The sequence below is a fragment of the Myotis brandtii genome, unplaced genomic scaffold (genome assembly GCF_000412655.1).
Source record: "Myotis brandtii unplaced genomic scaffold, ASM41265v1 scaffold2504, whole genome shotgun sequence".
Taxonomy (NCBI): Eukaryota; Metazoa; Chordata; class Mammalia; order Chiroptera; family Vespertilionidae; genus Myotis; species Myotis brandtii.
Window position 1 is genome coordinate 106,629 of NW_005359498.1, and position 6,560 is coordinate 113,188.

The following is a 6,560-nucleotide window of genomic DNA, read 5'->3' on the forward strand; positions in this document are numbered from 1 at the left end:
CTCATGTGGGATGTAAGCAGAGATCCTTCCGGGGACGCCAATCGCCTCTTTCTATCCCCAAAATCGTGGGTCTGGCTGCAGAGGCGAATTCCCTGAGTGAGATACCTCATGTGTTCCATCCCAGGCCCTCTCGCTTTCTGAGCTCGGCTCCCTAAAGCTGCCTCTCTCCTTACCCCGGAAGCGGGACTGTCCCTTGTTCCCCCAGCACCTCCTGCCTCGTCACCACCCTAGTCCAGCCACACGTGCTCAGGGTGGACCGACCGGGAGAGATGGAGAGAGGACAAGAAGAGGATTGCCCTGACCAGAGGCCCTGGTCTGGTGCCCAGCTGACTGCAGCGGCACCACGGGAAACTCTGGAGACGCCATCCCGCCCGCCACCGCCCAGAGATGTAGACGAGAGTGCAGGGCTGCCCCGAGCTCGCTGGTGCCCGGTCCCCCTGGTGCGCGGGGAGGGGAACAAGCCTCCTCCCCACACCCACAGAGGGGCAGAGAGAAACTGCCTTAGGAACAGTTGTCTCTAATTGTTACCAAACTTTTGCAAAACAAGAAACAACAAAGGAATAAAAGCAGTGGATAATTAAGTACATAATTGTACACACCACTTGTTAATTAAGCTTTTACTCCTAGAACCTGACAGAATCTGCTTATAAGGTGATAGCGTGTGAGACGGTGGCATATGGCGGGCCATCTGCAACACGAGAGCTTCGTAGATGGCACCTCCTGGCCCTGCAGAAAGGAGATGCTAAATGCAGTTTTCCGGCCGGGAGACCTCTCTTCATTCTGTGCAGAAAGGGAGTTGACGAACCGAGCGAAGATGAAAGAATGTCAGGCAGAGCCACGGGCTGTGCCGTGGCGCCTGCGCGGGCCACGCTGTGTGCCTCGCCTGCCTGTGCTGCGGGGCCATGTCAGGGGCTCTCTGGGGACCCCTCTGCTGTTTGTCTGTCTGAGAGCAGTTCCTAAGGAACAGGCTGCGCAGGGGAGAGGTGGCCTGCAGGGGCCAGGACCAGCTCCTCGCTGAAAGGCTCATGATCTGGGTGGGAGTCACAGGCCTGTGGGCAATCTTTTTTCTCTCTCTCCAAAGTCTTACCATTTTAAAGTGCAATCAATATAAATTAGTAATGAAATGTTTAGACTCTTTGTGTGTATGCAGAATCTTGACATTTACCCTAGTTTATATTTCTAGTGCATCATTCCCACCAGCTACGCTCCAGGGGCTCAGCACTCACGTTCCAGGTGCTCAGCGCCCACGTTCCAGGTGCTCAGCACTCACGTTCCAGGTGCTCAGCGCCCACGTCCCAGGTGCTCAGCGCCCACGTTCCAGGTGCTCAGCGCCCGAGTTCCAGGTGCTCAGCGCCCACGTCCCAGGTGCTCAGCGCCCACGTTCCAGGTGCTCAGCACTCACGTCCCAGGTGCTCAGCGCCCACGTTCCAGGTGCTCAGCGCCCGAGTTCCAGGTGCTCAGCGCCCACGTCCCAGGTGCTCAGCGCTCACGTTCCAGGGGCTCAGCGCCCACATTCCAGGTGCTCAGCACCCCCCCACCCCCACTCCCTCGCTGTCCTCCGGCAGCACTCGCCCCTCCGTTCTAAGGGCCTTTCCGGTTCTGCTGCTCATGCTCTCAGAGTCTGGCACGAGGGTCTCCACAGAAACTGGCCACTGGAAGGGGGCCACCTGGGAACTGGGACTCCTGGGGGTCAAGAGGTGGCGGCCTCCTGGAGACAGGTTGTTGGGGACCCAGCAGGGCTCCCAGCCCGCACCTCCGCCTCTGGGCTTGCTCCTCTCCACCTGTTTCCTCCTCAGGATACGGCACCCCCGGGAGACTGGACTGCCTTGGTCTCCTGCTCACCCTTGGCCCTGTCAGTGAGGTCACACAGTACAAAGCATGGTGACCTGTGTCAGAGGGGGGGATGCCCCGCTCTCCCCCTAGTTTAGAACTGCCGTCTGCCCAAACTTAGGCCAGGACCCCAGCCTTTCTCTCCTGGACCCAGAAGTGGGGATCCCCTCCACCTGCTGGGCCCTCCATTGTACTCATCAGTGACTTGCTCCTTTCACAAGTGTTCCAAGAAATCCCTGTTGGGCCGGGGACTGGGCTGCCTTGCTTTTAGGCTCATCACCCCTCCCCTCCTGCCCTTTGGACAGTGGTTGGTTCTCCTGCCTGTCATTTTACAGACGAGAAGCAGGCCCGGGGCAGGAGGGAATGTAGGCACCCAGGCAGTGTGAGCGCAGGAGAGCTTGGCAGGGCCTGGGCCGTGGCTCCAAGCAGATGGGGACGTGGCTTCAGGAGGAGGTGGAGGAGAGGAAAGGCCAGCTTCATTGCTGGGCGGGTGGGTTCCGGGACAGAACAGCAGGTCTCCAGGGCGGGGCGAGGCCGCTGCATTTCTAAGGAGGTAGTGCGAAGGGCCAGAGCGCCTTTTAGGCACGGTCCCTGCCCAGCTGGGAAGTCTTAGCAGAAACAATGTGGAGTTAGGACTTGGTCTGGGGTGGAAGGTGAGAGGTGGGAAGCAAAGGCCAAAGAGCGGAGCTGAGGGAAGCTCAGGGCCGGGCCCGGGCTGCAGACATGGCCTGTGGCCTTGAAGCTGAGCTGAGGGGAGCCCTCCGGGGCCGGCAGCCCCGCGCTCGGCTCTGGGCTGGGCCGGCTTTGCCAGCACAGCTGCCGTGGAATTGAATGCGGCACAGATCCTGGGCCGAGGCCCGGGGGGCATTCACAGGAGCACCACAGACCCTCTTGGGAGGGGCACGTGGACTCCAAAGCTTGGCACCTCTTGGCTGAAGGGGTGGAGAGAGCAGCCCCCTTTCGCAGTCTTTAACATGAGGACACTGGGTGGAGAGGTGAAGAAAGTGATGTGGGAGGAGGGGTGCATTCTGGGAAAGTGACCCCAAGCAAGAGAGTAGAGGGGTTGACAGGTGAGGGGCACTTGCTCCAGGCTTGGGACCCTCTGTCTTCCTCCCACCTCACCCTTGCAAACAGTTTCAGATGTCCTCCACAGGGTGTCGGGGAGCCTGGGGGGAGGTTGGGATGGCAGACAGCAGCACAGAATTCCCACTGGCCCTCCCAGCACCCCAAGCCCACCCCATCTTGCACACAGTGTCCCCAGGGACATTTCTTCAGCCAGCCCAGCGCGGCCACTGCAGCTGGCCGAGCACCCCGGGAGGCTCAGTTGGCCAGAACCCCATTTGGAGCTGCCACGCGTGCAGCTGGGGCCACCAGAGAGACAGCCCCCCACCCGGGAGTCAGCACCCACGCTGGCTGGAGGGTATGAAGTCTTTCTCTCTCTGGGCCCTCAGCTCTCCCCGCCCACACCTTCCCTTTCCTCACGGCTCCAGAGGCCCTCCTAGCTGGGCCTGAGGGTGGGGAGGTTCACTGCCTGCTGCCCACTGCCCGCTGCCCTCTGCCCAGCCAGTGGGAAAGGCCCGTGAGAAGCAAGGGGCTCGGGGTCTCCATGGAGCAACAGCCCCCCGGCCGGACCTTCTCAGCTTCTGCCCACTCCCACCCTCCTCACCCCATGGGGGCTTCTCACAAGCTCCAGAAGAAACACTATAGCAGCCCTGCTGCTCCCCGCCCCCCTGCGAGCGCCCCCAGCTGACCAGAGCTGCCGCAGCCCTGCTTGTGCGGGTCCTCCCCAGGTGCCCCCTCTTCTGCACCCTTTCCCTGCCGGAGCTGCACATGCGCTTCCAGGCGGCAGTGCCCTCGGGGCCCCTTCCCGTGGGTGAGGAATCCCTGCTTGGGCCTCCCTCCTGCCCACCCTCCTCATTTGCTGCTGCTGGTCATGGGAAATCTAGGCAGGTGGGAGGGCAGGGAGGGGACTGTGTAGGGACAAAGGAGGTGAGGGGAAGCCGTGCAGCCTGCAGAAAAGTTCTGTGAAGTTGGAGGCAACCTTCTCCAGTAACAAACACACTTGCCCAACCCCTGGATATGGGAGACTAATGATCTATGGGATGTACAGTCAATCTCCAAAGGTCTTGCTCAGAAATCATATGATTGGTTGCCCTGGGTGTAGCAGTCAACCCCATGGCTCTGCGGTGGAAATCACGCGTGCTTTCTCTGCGGGGAGGAGCGCGGTGCCAGAGGGGAGCCGTGCACTTCCCCCTGGTGTCCTCAAGCAGGAAGAGCAGACAAGGGTGCCTTGGGCAGATCCCCAGATCCTCTTCTTCCTGACCCGGCCTAGACTCTGGGCATCTTCAGAGAAGTTCCCAGAAAGGGCCCCAGGAAATGCCCATCCCCCTACCTCTGGCGAGACCCCACCTCACTCCCACCATCTCAGACAAAGGAGGCATGATCTTGTGCTCAAGAGTCTTCAAAACTGCAGACTCATTTACCCCTAACTTGCCTTCCCCCAGACTGCGGGCTCCTTTCTGCCCCTCCCCTGCCCGGGCCAGCAGGGCAGGCTCGCATCCATCCAGTGATCCACCATCCAGCCTCCTACTCACTCGTCCATCCATCCCGTGCAGAAGTGCTGGGGCCTGGCGGTTAGCACACGGCACAGAGGAGGGCGGGGTTGGGATTTCCCAGGGTCCCAACTGCATGCAATGTCCTTGTTTAGGTGAAGGCGGCGTCCTTTTTTTAAGCCGTGGCGAGGTGATGTCACAAAGGCTGCAAGTTTGACTTCGCTCCCAAGAGCACAGTGGCCATGGGAGGGCATTGCACTGGTTTGTGGGAATGGAAGGGCGCTACTGGGCCGGGGTCATGGGCAGGGACAGCAGCTGTCCAGACGGCCACCTTCTGTCACCAGGGACTGGGGCAAGGCCACCAGCCTTAGAAAAAGGGAACCTAAGTGGCTGGTGGCTCAGAAGGGACTGGGCCTGGGGCATTGGTTCTTAAGCTGCAATCTCACGAGGGACCCGTCTCTAACACCAGATGCCAACTGCCCACTTGCACGGAGACACAGAGCAGCACGGGCTGCGGCAGGTGGGAGAGAAACTAGGAAAACTCCCTGGCAAGTGGAATGAGGAAACTCAGACAAATGGCTGAACAAGTGGCCGAAACGGCTAATTAACAGCCAGCTGATAAATTATAAAACTCTATCCTCCCTAAACAAAGGTACTTCGGAGCGTGGTTTAAACCTACCCCCCAGCCAACATACCTAAGAGCAGTGGTCTACACCTACCGCCTCAGCCAACATACCTAAGCGCAGTGGTTTAGACCTACCCCCCCAGCCAACATACCTCAGAGCAGTGGTTTTCACCTACCCCCCAGCCAACATGCCTCAGAGCCCTGAATTAGACCTACCCCCTCAGCCAACATACCTAAGCGCAGTGGTTTAGACCTACCCCCCCAGCCAACATACCTAAGAGCAGTGGTCTACACCTACCGCCTCAGCCAACATACCTAAGAGCAGTGGTCTACACCTACCGCCTCAGCCAACATACCTAAGAGCAGTGGTTTACACCTACCCCCCAGCCAACATACTTAAGAGCAGGTGATTTAAATCATCTTAGTCAGGAAGAGAGATAACAAAAAGCAACCTAAAACCAAAGCCTGAGTAATCCAAGATAAAGACAAAATTCACCAGAGAATGACCCCTGTTCCACCCTACACTCATTTTGATACATGAGCACACTAAAGGACACACCGGAAATCTAATGCATATTCTATTGAGATCCCCCCTGGGACCCCCCTAGAATTCCCACCTATAGAAAAGAGATAAAACCCTCAGGACAAAGGAAGTCAGCTTGGCCTTTGGATTTCTTTATCCGGTTCTTCAGTAAACTTACTCTCACCTTCACCTGGACTGAGTCCAGGACTCGCCTGGGCTGGGACCCATCCTGGTGACAAGACCAGAGCATCACGTCACACGCTTCCGCATGTCCTCCCTATAGGTCGGTCCACGTGGGGACGGGAAGCGTAACTGGGCGCTTGTGGCTGGAATCAGACGGAGGGAGGCACGTGGAGCTGCATTTGTGTAGTTCTTTACTGAGCAAATGTTGGCATCAAACAGAACAGCTGGGGAGGGGCTTCGGCGATGAGGCAGAGGGAAGCCTGTGGCCACAGTGGGGCTGTTTGCCTTCTTCTTTTTTTTTTTTTGTAAATAATTACAAACCAGAAGACTCAAAATAAGCCTGAATAACACTGCGAGCCTCACTGAGCTTCTGCTCTTTTGGCTCTTGAGGTTTTGCGGGCTCTGCTGGTGGTTCTGTACTTTGGGACCTAAGACGTGGTGCCAGGTCAACCTGCTCTTCAGGAGGAATAGAAGACACAAAGGATGATAGGCTCAGCCGACTCATTCTCCTCTTAAGATCCTCGATATCTCTCTGCATTCTTCCATTTTCTTTTCATTTTTCTGAGCATACTCGAGAAGTTGATGCAAAATGGCCATGATTGCATCAGATGGAGTCTTAATTGCATCAATCAGTCCTTGCAGCCTATCATCTTGTGGGGAGCTTGAGCTTCTTGGGCGTTCAGGTGAAGAGGTTTGCACACCTTGAAGCTGTGCCATGGTTTGCACAACTACGGCCCTGTTAACCAGTCCTGGATCTTCAAGTTTAACAATATCAGCAACCTCTTCAGATTCAACAGTTGACATAAATTCATGGTGGGTCTTTTGGACAGTGGAGGTCCGCCCCGCG